The sequence below is a fragment of the Leptodactylus fuscus genome, chromosome 4, assembly GCF_031893055.1.
Source record: "Leptodactylus fuscus isolate aLepFus1 chromosome 4, aLepFus1.hap2, whole genome shotgun sequence".
NCBI lineage: Eukaryota > Metazoa > Chordata > Amphibia > Anura > Leptodactylidae > Leptodactylus > Leptodactylus fuscus.
In genome coordinates this window covers 60475406-60493009 of record NC_134268.1, presented here as the reverse complement: position 1 = coordinate 60493009, position 17604 = coordinate 60475406, and the positions used below count along the sequence as shown (strand labels likewise).

The 17604-nt window shown below is 42.3% G+C and overlaps 1 protein-coding gene across 1 annotated transcript in view; it reads left to right on the top strand.

The window, feature by feature from the left end:
* Nucleotides 1-17604, top strand: part of SNTG1 (syntrophin gamma 1) — a 440267-nt gene that overhangs the window by 237893 nt on the left and 184770 nt on the right. Inside the window, exon 3 of the mRNA XM_075270573.1 lies at nucleotides 17418-17532. The gene's annotated coding sequence lies outside the window, so the exon portion shown is untranslated. The remainder of the gene's footprint in view (nucleotides 1-17417; nucleotides 17533-17604) is intronic.

Genomic DNA, 17604 nt, shown 5'->3' with positions numbered 1-17604 from the left:
AATAATGGAAAAAACACTCTATGTAAGTGTCGGTATCAGAACACTGAAGAATGAAAGACTAGTTCTCCTTTCCCTACTCCCTTTTAGCAATCTAATCCCAGCACAGCTCTATGCACCTTATTACTTCTCCTGTAGTAATCTGAATTCCATCTCCTATATCAGGCTCACGGCTTCTAAATTTAACCCCTGATGGGGAGTCATTTACCGTGACTGTTTCGAGAATCATTGGTAAAATTTCTTGACCTGTCCTTTCCCAGGTCTCTTCTATATTTAACTGTGGTAATGACATTAAAGCTGGCCATATATACTAGATATATGTCAGCCGAGCCCAGGGATGTGTATGTATATACGTGTATGTATTTGTGCTGTGTTTATGGGTCCTATAGACTCTCTCCCAATGGCAGACATTGGTAAACATTGGGCAAGTGGCTTTCAGTGACCCAATCCTCTTGTTCTGTGGCACATAAGCACCTGCCAGCATTGTCTGCTTAAAGCTTTCTTCCCCCTACCAGTTTGGAACATATGCATACTATGTTGAGCTAACTGTTCATGATTATAAGGAAGTCAGGTGAGATAGCTGTTGGTCAACAACAATCTTATATGTTTGACCATCTTAGGGTATGATCTCTATAAGACATATAATGGTCTCATTTGATTGAAAGATGCAGGTAGCGTGATATCATTTGGAGCAGAAGGGATTGTATCTGGTTCATTCCAACATTGTTTTATTGCAGCCAGCTGGACAGTGGACATGATCAGGACACGTAACAATTCAACAATATTGCTTCACATTAGCAAATACAGACTTTATCAATCATGAGGAATGATAAATGTTACATAATATTGTAGTATCAGTGCACTTCTGTGACCGGCGCTTCATTCTCTTCTATGTTGCTGCGGGTGTTGTCGGAGATTACAGTCCCAGCAGCCCCGTTTTAATGCTACTGTAAGGATTGGAGTCAGGGTCAGGCAGTGCAAAGTGACACAGCTGGGAAAGCAACACTGTGCAACTAATGACAAAAGGGGTCACAGGCCCTGCAGCTATAACTATGCTGTAATATCTGAGAGGAGGCAGACCAATGCACTTCCTAATTGAAGTGCGCCTACCACGGCTCCTAACCTTCTATCCGGCGGCTAGGATAAGGGGAGAGGAGGCCCTGAAAGTCCTAGGGACTGGAGTCACGGGGTCACACCTAAACAGAAAGCACAGTGTAAATGCAATGCAAAACAAAAGACTAAACGGCATGGAACCAGGGAGGACCACAAGTCCCAGCAAGACACAGAAGAGAAGGCGAGGTCAGACGAGCAAGAGGTCAAGCCAGGAGATATAATAAAAGGTACCAAATCAAAAGACAAGGGATAGTCAAAAATACAAGCCGGGTCTAAAAACCAAGAAACATATGGAATACAAACAGACAGGGAATCAGACTGAGCAGGGGGACCAGGAAACACAAAGTGAATGGCTGGCAAGGATCCATGCCTAGGTGGGGATTAACCCCTTAAGGACCAGGCCATTTTTTGGTTTCGCATTTTCGTTTTTCCCTCCTCACATTTCAAGAGCCATAACTTTTTCATTTTTCAGTTCACAGAGTCATATCATGGCTTATTGTTTGCGGGACAAATTGTACTTTGTAATGGCATCATTCAATATGCTGTGCAATGTACTGGGAAGCTGGAAAAAAATTCAGAATGAGGTGCAATTGGAGAAAAAATGCATTTGCGCCATTTTCTTATGGGTTTAATTTATACAGCGTTCACTGTTTGGTACAAATGACATGTTACCAGTGTTCGACGTGTCAGTACGAACGTGGTGATACCAAATTTATATAGTATTTGAAATGTTTTGATACTTTTAAAAAAATGATAAACTTTGCAAAATAGAAAAAAAAATTTGTGTCATCATGTTCTAACACCTGTAACTTTTTCATATTTCCATGTATGGAGCTGGTTGTGGTGTCTTTTTATGCGGGACAAGATGACGTTTCTATTGATACCATTTGGGGAAAGATCTGATGGTTTGATCACTTTTTATTCAATTTTTTATAGGAGGCAAAGTGTTAAAAAAAACCTTTTTGGCTGTTTTTATTTTTTTTGCCGCTACGCCGTTCGCAGTACGGGATAAATGTTTTAATATTCTAATAGTTCGGGCATTTTGGAGCGCGGGGATACCTAATATGTTTATGTTTAATGTTCTTTAATTACTTTTATAGCTAATCTAGGGAAAGGGGGGTGATTTGAACTTTATATTTTTTTATTTTTTTAATACTTTTAAAAACTTTTTTTTTTCTTCTGTTACATTTATGATCAGACCCCTTAGGTACCTTGAAACCTAGGGGGTCTGATCGCTCATACTATTCACTGCAATACTACAGTACTGCAGTGAATAGCAGAATCGCAGGACTTCTATTAGACGATGCCTCTGGCATCGTCTAATAGATCTAGTGCAGAGACAAGCCTGGAAGCCTTCAATAGGCTTCCGGCTGTCATAGCAACCGATCACCGCCCTCATGTGACGTTCAGGAGGGCGGCGATCGGCGAAACATGGCGGCGCCGTTTACACACTGCGGTCACGTTTGACCGCAGTGTGTAAAGGGTTAACAGCAGCGATCGGCTCGGGCACCGACCGCTGCTGTTAGTGGCAGGTCCTGGCTGTATTATACAGCTGGCATCTGCCCTGTATGGAGCGAGCTCAGCGTGTGAGCTCGCTCCATACATCCCCATGCGACCCATGACGTACAGTTACGTCAAGGGTCGCTAAGGGGTTAAATAACAGCAGAAAAACACACCTGATGGCTAATGACATGGAGACTGAAGGCAAGGAAAAGATTAACCCTTAATGACCTAAGCACACCCAATAGAACTCCTAACACGTCTCCCAGGGAGACGCCGCGCAGCAAGGAGACTGCGGCAACTCCGTATCCTGACAGTACCCCCCCTTTGAGGAGGGGCCTCCGGACCCTCAAGAGGACCCCCTGGCTTAGTAGGGTAAGAACGGAAAAACTTCTCCACCACCTGGTTAAAAAGATCCAGGATGAGTGGCAGAGGATGTTGGTCTTTGACCGTAATTTTATTCAATTCCCTGTAGTCAATACAAGGTCGGAGACCACCATCTTTTTTTTCAACGAAGAAGAACCCCGCCCCCACAGGAGAAACTGAAGGTCGGATATGTCCTTTAGATAGGCTCTCTTTAATGTACTGGCGCATGGACTCGCGCTCTGGAGCTGAAAGGTTAAAAATGCGACCTTTGGGTAGTTTAGCTCCAGGAACCAAATCAATTGCGCAGTCATAAGGTCGATGTGGAGGCAAGGCCTCCGCACTGAGCTCGTCAAAGACGTCTTTGAACTCAGTAATAAATTCCGGAATTTTGATATCGTTTTTGATAGTACAAACAGTATTAAGATGAGAAGTACAGGAATCTCCCCATCTAACCAACTCCGAAGTTCCCCAATCAAACACTGGATTATGTACACGCAACCAGGGTAAACCAAGAATAACGTCTTCAGCAAGTTTTTTCATAACAAAAAATGACACTTTTTCAACATGTAAACTGCCGACAAAAAACTGCACCTCAGCAGTACGGGCTAAGATTTTCCCTTCAGGCAAAGGGGTTAGATCTGCTTCAGATACCTGAAATGGGTATTTCAAGGGAATTAATTCAATTCCTAGAGCTTGTGCCAGAACTTCATGGATGAAGTTCATGGCGGCACCTGAATCCACCATCGCCTGACATGCAAAAGTTTTATTACCATTAACAAGAATAGCAGGGAGTAAACATTTCTCAATATTATTAGGAGGTTCCTGAGTGACCCTACCAGAAATCACTCAGGCATTGGCGTTTTCCCGGCGGTGGTTTAGGTCTGGTTGGACAGTTTCTCAGGATATGTCCAGGTTTGCCGCAATACAGACAGAGCGTTTTCTAGGCGATACTTTCTCTTGGTGGCGGTTGTGGACCCCAATATCATCGGTTCTTCTTCAGGTATAGGACTAGAGGTAGGGACAGCAGAAGGAGGTATAGGTTCTGAAAGGACAGACCAGGATTTAGCTGAGGACCCAGGTTTGCTTAATTTCTCTCTACGCCTTTCCCTAAGCCTCCTATCAATAGAAATAGCCAAGGACATAAAGTCTCCTAGATTTTCAGGGACTGGATGACTTACTAGAGCATCTTTTACAGAATCAGATAAGCCTTGTCTAAAAAGGGTTAACAAAGGTCTGTCTGTCCACCCTGACTGGGAACTCCATTGACGAAACTCAGTACAATAGTCCTCGGCAGTTCTAACTCCCTGCTGAATAGACAACAGATGGGACTCGGCCAAGGCAACTCTATTAGGGTCATCATAAATCTGACCTAATGTTTGAAAAAATTTACTTAACGAATTCCATTCAGGAGCTCCAGCAGGTAGAGCCAAGGCCCAGTCTTGTGGTGACCCTCATAGATGGGACACCACCAGCGTCACCTGCTTTCCTTCAGAAGAAAGGAAATTAAAACGGAAAAATAAACGGCAAGATTCCCGAAATGTTCGGAATCTGTCTGGTTTACCGTCAAAACGGTCAGGCAAGAGCATTTTAGGATCCTGACGGGTATTCAATATGGGGAAAAACTGGTGTTTGAATAGAAGAACCTGCAGCGGCTGATGCTGGATCAGGCAAAGCCTCCAGACGCTGCGAGACTTGGTTAATTAACCCAGCCATGCCCTGCACCTGCCTTGACAGTTCATCCAGGCGGTCAGTTACAGAGTGTTCGGCATCCACACTAAACCGCTGGGCGGCCTGCCTAGGGTAAGGGCCAGCCATTATGTAAGGATTGGAGTCGGGGTCAGGCAGTGCAAAGTGACACAGCTGGGAAAGCAACACTGTGCAACTAATGACAAAAGGGGTCGCAGGCCCTGCAGCTATAACTATGCTGTAATATCTGAGATGAGGCAGACCAATGCACTTCCTAATTGAACTTTCGCCTACCACGGCTCCTAACCTTCTATCCGGCGGCTAGGATAAGGGGAGAGGAGGCCCTGAAAGTCCTAGGGACTGGAGTCACGGGGTCACACCTAAACAGAAAGCACAGTGTAAATGCAATGTAAAACAAAAGACTAAACAGCATGGAACCAGGGAGGACCACAAGTCCCAGCAAGACACAGAAGAGAAGGCGAGGTCAGACGAGCAAGAGGTCAAGCCAGGAGATATAATAAAATGTACCAAATCAAAAGACAAGGGATAGTCAAAAATACAAGCCAGGTCTAAAAACCAAGAAACATATGGAATACAAACAGACAGGGAATCAGACTGAGCAGGGGGACCAGGAAACACAAAGTGAATGGCTGGCAAGGATCCATGCCTGGGTGGGGATTAAATAGCAGCAGAAAAACACACCTGATGGCTAATGACATGGAGACTGAAGGCAAGGAAAAGATTAACCCTTAATGACCTAAGCACACCCAATAGAACTCCTAACACGTCTCCCAGGGAGACGCCGCGCAGCAAGGAGACCGCGGCGACTCTGTATCCTGACAGCTACAATTGCAAGGAAGCTTCTGCGGAATCTTCATTCTACAGTTTTCCACATTGCTGGAGCTGGATCCGGCAGCTGGAACCACTGCAATCAGACACCTATTCCCTGTCCTGTGAGTAGTAGACAAGTTTCCTTAAGGGCACAACCCCTTTAAATGATCTTACATACCTATTGACTTCAGAAACCAAAAAGGATCACCTGTACTTTGTGCGCTTTTTTAGACACATTTTGAGTGAGTCCTTCATTGGCTCTTTACAAATCTTGATGGGGCACAACATTCTTGTATATACGTGTACCATAGACTATGCAAGCCATACATACATAAAAGTATGTACCATAGACTATACAAGGAAAATGTATACCAAAAGAGTAACCATAGAACATGTATTTAGCCAATGTATAGCCAGTAAAGGGTCTTGTTGGACAATCTGTTCTACGTCTGTATAAACCTTTATACATGGTTTCATATCAGTTTTTCTGCTGGTAATATCTTCAAGATGGCTGCAGCACATTTTTCTCTCAGGGAAGAGGCATGTACAATAAGGGGCAGTATTCCCGCCTCCCCTATCTATACAACCACTACTAGTATTAACTGGTTTCTTTATGTGTAATTCTCCCAGGAGTGACCATAACATGGGAAAACCAGGGACATTAGATTGCAAATACAGGGCATGATTCAGCTGCAAAGCGCCCCGACATAGAAAAAGAGCAGGGGCATAACTTAAGGGGGTACAGAGGGTTCACAGTGGACTCCTCTACCACTGGGTCCATAAGTCACCCTTGCCACACGAAGGCTGATTAAACTTCTTTGATCACCTTTCTGAATCCCTCTGATCACTGGCAGCTTGTGCATTGGAAATGTATTACTACTGTCCTCTGGTGAACTGTAGTGAGAGGATTTATTATAATTAGTCTTCTACTATCAATTAGAGAAAATTAACCTTGTCATTCTAAATTGAGCAACTGGTCAGAGTATAGTCAAGGACAGATCTGGGGGGAGGTGGTAGCACAATAGGGAAGAAAATTGCTGTTTGAGGTCCCCAAGCTGGACTTTTGCACCAGGATCCTTAAACTTCTAGTTACGACAAGGAATCGAAGCATAATAAGGAAAACTTACTGTCTATGACTAATATATCATCAGCAATAACACAAAGATCTATTCAGAAATAAATCCATTCTTTTGACCTGAGAGAAGCTTCTGTGCATTGTAGAAGTGGGGAAAGCTGTGTAGAATCCTCCCCTCTCCATTCACTATGTGAAGAAACTCAAGCCCCTCCCCTCTCACATACTATGAACCCATCTTGTTTTTTTTTTTAATGGTATCTATGGACAAACCTTCTCTATTAACCTGTCGCGAACAGCAATTTAGCTGGAAGGAGGACATCTAGTGGCAGCTTTAGAATGTTGTTTGTTTTGTTTTGTTTTTTTTTTTTTTGGGGGGGGGGGGCAGAAAACGGCAACATTATTGAATAAAGTGCATTACATTTTGGTCCAGAATGACATATTCTATGACATGAGACTAAGTTGCCTGAGACGGTAAAACCATTTAATTGGGAGAACTACTTTGTATTTAGTTAGCTCATCCTTGAAGTGAGTTTTCTTTTATCATTGTTCAGAAACCTTGGCAGCTTCCCTCAACTTATTTGTTAGCTTGCCATGGCCGCCTGTTGATTTGCCTGGTAATAGTGAGGGTGAGAGGTGAGAATCATGAGCTGCGGGAATAGTGGTATTACAGAAAGCAGAAGCTTCTGCTTCATGAACTGAAGATATGGTAGAACGTGCTTCTGGACTGGGCAGGTGGAGAAGCTAAAGAAGTTGTGGTCTGATAAAAGAATAGATGTGTTTGAGTGGTTACTTAAAGAAAGGAGGCAAGTGAAAATAAGATCTAGCATATGTCCTCCTTTGTGGGTTGCTTTCAAGGACCATTGTAAGAAGGGAGAGAAGGGTGAAAGGGGGTTCAGATTGCATATACTAAAATACTTTTGGTGCCTGTAGACATCTGGAATACTTTTCTGGGACTAATCATTAAGCCCTACAAAAATTATCAGTAATAACGTTCTCTGCTGTTCCTATTGCTGTGTGCACCATTGAAGTTAATGGAGCCCATGCAAGTCTACTGGCATAGTTGAAGCTCAATAAGAAGAGCTCATCTCGGAGATCATCAGCAGGAATCCAAACTAAACATTTGCAACCTACTAAAGGGACATTAGGGACAAAAAATGTGATTGACAGATTCCTGAATTAAGCAGATGGGAATCAGGTAAAGTGATAGTTTATTAGAAAGATTTGTATACTTTTGTATGTAAATTAATTAAGGGTGGTTGTTATTATGAGAGAACCCATTTAAGGGGAGTCAAAACCTGACATATCAACCCAGATCTGCAGATAGGTAGGCTAGAGTTGCTTAATCAGCGGTTTCCCCTTGTGAATTGGTGTCCTCATTGCCTGGCATATGACCATTTTTGCCAATATGCAAATGAGGGCTTATATAGCAATGAGGGCATTGCTGTTGCTCCAAACAGATAACCCAGAATGCCCCGATTGCTCCAAACAGCTAGTATGCCATAATCAGAAACACGGATACACAAGGGGAAAACACTCTTTGATTCAGATTACCGTAACCTATCTATCTGCTTGCCTGGGGTCTGGTGACAGACTCTCTTTGTGATACTTGTCTCAGGATACTTGTCTCCAACTTATGATACATATAACTAGACCTGTACAGCAAAGAGAACAGGTAAGTGAGGACACATAAATGCAAACAATCTTCATATTTCTGCAGAATCTATTGATATAATACAAGTTAGACATGATGAATAAGACAGAGGAATATCAAGAAAAACAATATTAAATTCTAAAAGTAATAATTATGTTCTTGTATTTATGCCCCTGCTGGGTTTATAGAAGATAACACGTTCATTTTTTATTGTAATGTTTAGAAGAAATTAGAGAATTATTGGATAATGGTTTGGTTGTTTTTCCCATTTGATATTTTAAGAGCAAAAACAAATATATTTTCAGAAAAAAAAAGTTGTAAAGATGTCTAGACTGTAAGTTTACAGGGATGCCTTAAAGTAGTCTTTGAAGTATATTTCTGTTTGTATTGCTCTTTTCTTTTCTTGTTACTTTCTTTCTTTAGCTCCAAGCCTAATGATTTACTCATTTTCTTTTTGACTATTTTCTTCATCAGCCACCATGTGGTCCTGCAGGGCAGATTCCTGAAATGAGCTTTACCCTTTGGAACTGTAGGTACAGAGAGCAACAGGTTTCAAAAAGTGGCACCATATTAGGCAATATCTATGGTAAAGCTTGGCTATTTTACAGACATACCTTTAACAAATTTATGACTGCATGTGCCCTACAAGAGTCAAGTATTAGTGGTGTGTGTTCTGTATACATCTAATATAAAAGTGATGTGTGGGCTGTATGCATCTAATCTATGAGTTGTGAGTGTACTGCACATGTCTAATATAAAAAAAAACTTGAGTCTTCAGTAGTTGATACCTTTTTTAATGGCTAACTAATAATGATGGTAGATAACGTTTCGAAGCTCTTGACTTCTTCTTCAGGTATATCTAAAAACAATTTCTGAAGACTGCATATTTATGTACAAGAGGGACACATAGGAATAGAATTCTAGGAGGGAGGGTTGAAGAAGGTTATTGGTTATACAACTAATCAACTAAACAATTCATCAGTTTGTAATGTTCTTATCAGTTCACAGTGTGTCTTTATGGCTGGCTGTTTGAGTTCAGTGATTTCTGTAGGATGTCATGAACCCATGTGAGAGATTCATCCCTCTCTCTCGAGAGTGATAAACAACACAATCTCTCACATGGGTTCATGGCAGGAGGGATATCAACATAGAACTAGGTTAAACTAGGAAAAATCATCAATAACCTGCCTTATATTTTTGTTAATGGAGGTGTGAGTTAAATTTTAAAGCTAAACTGAAGCTAAGACTTGAGTTACACAATTTTCTTGGTCTCCTGCTTGATCCAATTAAACCTTGGATCAACTCCTGACTTTGGCTGCACTAAACACTGCTTGTTTGAGCCCAGATTAAGTACAAGAAGATCTAGAGAGGTCTATAAAGACATATAGAGGAAAACTGGCATTTATATGAGACCACTAAAATGTGGTACACCCCCTGGCGGCATGTATATTGCAGCATAGGTTTGCACTTGCATCATATAGGCAATTAGTAGGTGACGTTTCAGTCATATGACCTTTTCTAGACATGATTGTTGCCTGGGGACTAGGCGCTATCTCAACATAGATTCCCCAGGTGTTAATATTGTCTGACAAAGATCTTATCACCAAATCGTCATTTATTGATTGCTATGCATTTAGAAACACTTTCTTCAATCATTAATAGAAATGAGCGAGTACTGTTCGGACCTGCCGATCCAAACAGCACGTACGCATTGAAATGAATGGAAGCACCTGGTACTTCCGCTTTGACGCCGGCCGTTTACCCCCCTGCTTGCCGGCTACGTCCATTCATTTCAATGCGTGCGTGCTGGTCGGATCGGCTGATCCAAACAGTACTCGCTCATCTCTAATCATTAACATAAATTTAAATAAAAAAAAATCGCCAATCCATTTCACTTCTATGATATTGGGTTGGGCCCTACGTTAAACCCCAGTATATTGAGTGTCACTAGTATCCTGTTGGTCCCCTCCTGAGATTGTGTACCGCAGTTGGGAAACTTGGTATTACATTACATGTAAGAGGCTACACTCATTCCTACTCATGCCTTACTATTACTGATGAATTGACAGTGAAGGATTATTTGTTGATCAATAAATTAAGTAGTCTATGCCAAAACTTTTATATCCAAATAAGCAGTTGGAACTTCAGGGACTCATAAACTGTTCTTGTACAATGTCTCTGTAGTAGGGTCTGCTCCCTTTAAATGCCATCTTACAGTAGTATTTGGCTTCCTCCTCTGCTTGAGTATTCCAAAAACTGTGGAGGCAAAACATTGCACAACAAATTCTAAATAGGGGCTCGTGCTTACTTTATTCTTCTACCTACAATATTAAAAGTCCAGCTATATTTAGCCAACAAATGCAATAAAATAGTCAAAACTGATGTAAACTGTTGATATCCCAATAAATGTTCCTGAAGTCTTTATATAGGAAATGGCCTAATATGTTAAACTTGTGGTCTTTACCTCTCACTATTTGGATTCTTTAAAACCTATATGTCACACCTCCTCCTATCACTGGCCCATTGGATAATCCAGACCATTATTGTAATATGGGGTACCTGATATATTTTCTTTTTTTTTTTTTTTTTTATAAATTCTTTATTTATGGAAACCGAGTTGAACAGAAGGGAGAAGAAAAGGCAGATCAAAACAATGATCAAATGTAGAACATAGCAAAAGGGGCCAGGTTACAACAAGGGCCCTATAGACAAAAACCAAAAAAAAAAAAACAATACAACGCATGGGCCAGCTCTCTCCAGAACCAACAAACTAGGAGAGGTGCCGACTACTTAATAGCAAGGGGGGGGAAAGGTGTATGGCCCAGAGCCCTGGTAGAGGATCTAGGGAGTCCAGGCCTTCAGGAAAGCCTCATGAGCGTCACGGAGGGATGCCGTGAGGTCCTCCATGGATTGAATGTCCTCTACCTTACGGATCCAGTGGCGAAGAGAAGGGGGGTTGGGGGACTTCCACAGGGCTAGGATGCAGGCTCTAGCAGCATTTATCAGATGCTGGATCGCAGATTTATGATAAGCCTTGCGGGGTATCCCAGGCAAGTGCAGGAGAAAACATTCCGGTGTATTAGGAAGAGAAGTTTGATAAATCTGGGTCGTCAGGCGGTGGACACCGTCCCAAAAATCCCGCAAAGCCGAGCAGCTCCAGAAGATGTGAAGGAGTGTCCCCTCCTCCGAACCACAGCGCCAACAAGAGGGAGAGGTAGATGGAAAAAACTTGTGTAACAGGGAAGGGACATGGTACCATCTAGTAAGGATCTTGTAACCCGCCTCCTGGTATTTGCAAGCCATAGAACTCTTATGAGCAAGCTCCAAGATCCTAGAGCAGTCTGCATCCGAGAAAGAGAGGTCAAGATCCATCTCCCATTTGGACAAGAAAGAAGGTCTGTAGTCCGGAGAAGGGGAAACCAACATCGTGTAGAACTCCGAAAGGGAGTGGCGCAGAAGACCAGAGCTGACACAGGCCTTCTCAAAACCCGTAAGGGGCCTGTCAAAGATACTGGGATCCCGGAAGGAGGAGAGGAAATGGGGAAAGCTGTAAACCTCTCCAGGGGCCGAGAGGGGGGAGGGCCGTGTCCGATTGCAGGGCTCCAAAGGAGCACCAGGCTCCATCGGCGCGAAAGTGGAGAACCCTCTGCAAACCAGCCCCCGACCACACACGGAACGGGCCCTGGGAGGTCCCTGCAGGAAAGGCCGGGTTCCCCAGGATAGGGAGGAGAGGGGATGGAGAAGGGGAGAGACAATCCTTACGGAAGAGTGACCGGCACACCCGAAGGGTAGGCCCAATCGTGGGATGGGAGTTAAGGAGAGGGGAGGAGACAGAGTCCGTACCTGATATATTTTCATCTACAGTCATATACTCATTTTATCTCATATTCTAAGGCAAGTTTCACATTACAGTTGTTCACCAATTGTACTGATCCATCAGAAGATCACAACCATGGACAACCGACTGACAGATACGAATAGAAGACTTATAATTATGGACAAGCCCTTTAATGACTTGGCTATATTGGAGATAACATGGTGATATATATTAATGACATGTTTGTCTATCCGGGCTATGTAGTAAAGCTGACAGTCTGGAATTGTTTTTAATAATATACTACAATTATATTTAGCTACAAAGCGTTGCTATCATTTTCCAGACTGCAATCTTTTCTCTTCTCAGAGAGCTTTTATGGCAAGCCATATTGTATAGTGACAGAACAATTAGGCGACTTAGAGCCAATAATGATTGTGCATTTAGCGAATGCAGAGAGATGAAATCTGTTATCCAGGTAAGTTTTAGAGCAAGTATTGAACATGCAGCAAAACTGTTGTGAAAGTTCGAGCACGACTGACACCTGGTTGTAGGCACTTTGACTCAATTAGAGATCCATGTGGTCGTCCAGTCTTCGGTTTAACCTCACATTCCATTGATGTCTTAACTGGTCTTATAATGGTTATTGTTCCAAATTACAGCTCAGTTAGTGGTGAGCATTACTTGCAGTCCAGCTCCTCAATAGCACCCGCTAATCTTTTTCCAATAACAGGGAAGGGAATAACAGTTTCCCAAGTTTGGGTCTCTCATTAATGTCACCTGAAGACAAAATCACAACTATTACGTTCTATCTTTAAGTACCATTGTTCGGGACTGCTGCTAACTGCTGCAGACTGCTATTTCCTTTCACATCCATTTAATCACACGGTTGCTGAGCACAAAACAACAATTTAAAAGTATATACTGACTACAAGTTGACATATAGTAAATGGCGCTCAATGTATTCGGCAGATTTTACCACTATTCTTATCTAATAGACTGCATAAACTGAAGAAAAGAAAGAGGAAAGGGCTACATTTATAAAAGTAATATGTATTAGACATAATTATCAGGAAAATACAAAATCTATACAGTTTGAGTATGATGGGCACATTTGGCTTAAAGGGATGGTGCCACTACTAGAGATGAGCAAACAGTAAAATGTTCGAGATTCGATATTCGTTTCGAGTAGCCCCCTCAATATTCGACTACTCGAATTGAATATTGAATCCTATTATACTCTATGGGGGGAAAATGCTTATTTCAGGGGTAGGCAACGTTTGATCAAATTATACTTACCAAGTCCATGAGTGAGGGTCGGGCTGGATCCTCCGAGCAGTCTTCTCCTTGCAGCATCCCCTCGGTGTCTTCCGGCTCTGAATTCACTCTGCCAGGCATCGGGCCTGGGCAGAGCCGACTGCGCATGCCCGCACTACAAGCGGGTATGCGCAGTCGGCTCTGCCCAGGCCCGATGCCTGGCAGAGTGAATTCAGAGCCGGAAGACACCGCGGGGAAGCTGCACGGAGAAGACTTCTAAAGGTAGGAGAAGAACCAGCGTTGATTGGCCGACTGTATAGCATTCAGCCAATCAATGCTGTTTCTGCATTGAACTTTTCCATTCGAATAGCGAGTGGTACTTGATAGAGTATGAGTATTTCCAATACCGTAGTATTCGATCGAATACCTACTCGATCGAATCCTACTCGCTCATCTCTAGCCACTACCAACACTTACTACTTATCCACAGGATAGGGCATAAGAGTCAGATTGCTGGGCGTCCGATCCAGAAAACAGAAAGTCTCACTGAACCCACCCTGTGAATTGTGTGCCTGTGTGCTTGTCTGGCCAACTCTCCATTCACTTCTATGTGGATGCCAGAGATTTACAGGCTCATCAGTCTAATAGAACAGAATGGAAAGGCGGCCACATCTCTTCAGACCCCAGAGTATAATAGGTGGAGAACTATATATAACCTATAGATTTTATAAAACCTATAGGTTTCCTCTGTAGACTTTCTGCTTCCATTATACCTAAAGGGAAACCGCCAGCGTTTCCGTAGATATAATTGACATGCTACGATTTCCAAAACTGCATTTTTCCCGCAATGTGGGAATGGGATTCATTTTAAAGGTACACTTTCCACATGGGGCCCCGGCCTTAACCTCACTTTCCGTTACATTATTCGGAACTTTGCATGGAGTCCGGTGCTCTGTCTCTGCCTCCTAGAGCTCCCCTGTGATGTAACATGCCTTTGGTCACCGTTGAGGCCTATGACTGAGAATAGTGGAATGGTGGAACAAATATTCCCCACTGTCCAACTGGGAAGTACAGTATATATTTATAGAGGACACACTGACACTAGTAGAATACTGTCAGTCTGCTGAAAAGGAGTTGTCTACAGATCTGGCCTGAATAGAGTCTGTATAGTGGCCTGACTTGTAGCTCTGTAAAGCAATGTACAGTACAGGACATTGAAGAAAGTAGGATGGTCTCATAGATTGTAAGCTCTTACGAGCAGGGACCTCACTCCTATAGTGTGAATTCATTTTTTTTTTTTTTTTAATGTAGATTGTGAGCCCACATAGAGCTCACAATGTACATTTTTTCCCTATCAGTATGTCTTTTTTTGGAATATGGGATGGAAATCCATGCAAACACGGGGAGAACATACAAACTCCTTGCAGATGGTTTTTTGCCCTTGGGATTTGAACACCAGGACTCCAGCGCTGCAAGGCTGCAGTGCTAACCACTGAGCCTCCGTGTGGCCCCAGTGTGAATTCATTTATTATACTGTACTGTAATTTTTTTTTTTTTCTGTACATTTTACAATGTATAATATGTTAGGGCTAGTTCATACGGGGTTCTGCGTGTACACATTCTGTCGCGGCCGCTGCGATGCCGGTGCAGTGCACTTGCATCCCGTAGCAGCAATCCACGATGGAATAGACCCAAATCAATGGCCCGGAGTCTCGCGCTCAACCGCAGAATCTACGGCAAGATAGGGCAGCTTGCTTCTTTTTTCCTCTAAAAGCTAGCGAAAAAAGAAGCAAGCGGCTCCCATTGAAGTTAATGGGAGCAGCGGATTTTGAGGCGGATTCCGTGAACTAGCCCTTAGTGTGATATACACTCACCGGCCACTTTATTAGGTACACCATGCTAGTAACGGGTTGGACCCCCTTTTGCCTTCAGAACTGCCTCAATTCTTCGTGGCATAGATTCAACAAGGTGCTGGAAGCATTCCTCAGAGATTTTGGTCCATATTGACATGATGGCATCACACAGTTGCCGCAGATTTGTCGGCTGCACATCCATGATGCGAATCTCCCGTTCCACCACATCCCAAAGATGCTCTATTGGATTGAGATCTGGTGACTGTGGAGGCCATTGGAGTACAGTGAACTCATTGTCATGTTCAAGAAACCAGTCTGAGATGATTCCAGCTTTATGACATGGCATTGCATTATCCTGCTGAAAGTAGCCATCAGATGTTGGGTACATTGTGGTCATAAAGGGATGGACATGGTCAGCAACAATACTCAGGTAGGCTTTGGCGTTGCAACGATGCTCAATTGCTACCAAGGGGCCCAAAGAGTGCCAAGAAAATATTCCCCACACCATGACACCACCACCACCAGCCTGAACCGTTGATACAAGGCAGGATGGATCCATGCTTTCATGTTGTTGACGCCAAATTCTGACCCTACCATCCGAATGTCGCAGCAGAAATCGAGACTCATCAGACCAGGCAACGTTTTTCCAATCTTCAATTGTCCAATTTCGATGAGCTTGTGCAAATTGTAGCCTCAGTTTCCTGTTCTTAGCTGAAAGGAGTGGCACCCGGTGTGGTCTTCTGCTGCTGTAGCCCATCTGCCTCAAAGTTCGACGTACTGTGCGTTCAGAGATGCTCTTCTGGCTACCATGGTTGTAACGGGTGGCTATTTGAGTCACTGTTGCCTTTCTGTGAGCTCGAACCAGTCTGGCCATTCTCCTCTGACCTCTGGCATCAACAACGCATTTCCGCCCACAGAACTGCCGCTCACTGGATGTTTTTTCTTTTTTGGACCATTCTCTGTAAACCCTAGAGATGGTTGTGCATGAAAATCCCAGTAGATCAGCAGTTTCTGAAATACTCAGACCAGCCCTTCTGGCACCAACAACCATGCCATGTTCAAAGGCACTCAAATCACCTTTCTTCCCCATACTGATGCTCGGTTTGAACTACAGGAGATTGTCTTGACCATGTCTACATGCCTAAATGCACTGAGTTGCCGCCATGTGATTGGCTGATTAGAAATTAAGTGTTAACGAGCAGTTGGACAGGTGTACCTAATAAAGTGGCCGGTGAGTGAGTGTGTATATATATATATATATATATATATATATATATATATATATATATATATTATTATTATTATTATTATTATTATTATTATTATTATTATTATTATTATTATTATTATTATTATTATTATTTAATGTAATGATTCTAAATGAACTTCAAATAGAGAAATAAGCATTCCTATGGAAGGTGGGATTGGGTTGGTTGTTGGTGATTCTTTGTACGTATCACAAAATAAAAACTTTCTCAATAAAACCCTTTAATAAAAAAAATAAAATCTATAAACATATTTTTAGAATGCTTTGTAGTTTATTTCCTCAATTCTAATGTAAAGAAGGAAGTGCATGCCGAGGTCTCAACATTTTACCCCTATCTTCATTTTGTATGTAAATGTGTCTGTGGCATTGTGTTTCGAGACTCTTAATATTAAGCAGAGTAACCACTTCATTTTCTGGCTGCCATTAACACTTTTATGTTCATTTAATTACTAACAATTTCCTGATGAAATTGTAGTATAATAGTTTGGATGTTCCTGTTCCATCCTGAAACTGCTGAGGATGAGGATACAGGTTGTAAGCACTATCCAGGCAATTTGCCAGCAAAAAAAATCCCCGTTAGTGCTGAGGCTCATTAAAGTCTCACAACATTGGAAATAGACAAGTAAATGGAACCTCTCTTACATCTGAGGGGGGCATCGCACACTATGGATGATAGAATCATCAAATGAATGCTTAACGTCAAGTTTAATTATTGTTACTGATTACCTCGATTTGAGAATTCACAAAACACTTTGCATGTTGAGTAGCTATTCAGCATGCCATTTCTTTCTCAATAATGACAATCCCAGACGCAATTTATTCCCTCTTTCCCAAATATTCTGCATTGTTTCTAACTTAGTCCTATTGTTATTGGGGTGAGCTGTGCTCAGGTCCTTCTACAGAACACATTACTCAAATCTTTGTTTCCGTCTTCCTTTTTTTCTTCTCATTTAGACATATTTGCCATGTAGATTTATGATTGATTGCATTTTTTTTCTCATCAACAGATGTCTGCTGTTTTCTTCGCAACCTAAAATTAAGGAGAATCAAAATCTGGATTCATGTTTGGATGGATTTCTGATTGCCTTTTCTGATAAATCAGCTGTTCTTCATGAGCAAGTAGTAAGTTCATACGATTTCTATTTTTAGGGAATTATTACTGACTAATTTGAAGACAACATTTGATGCCTTTCT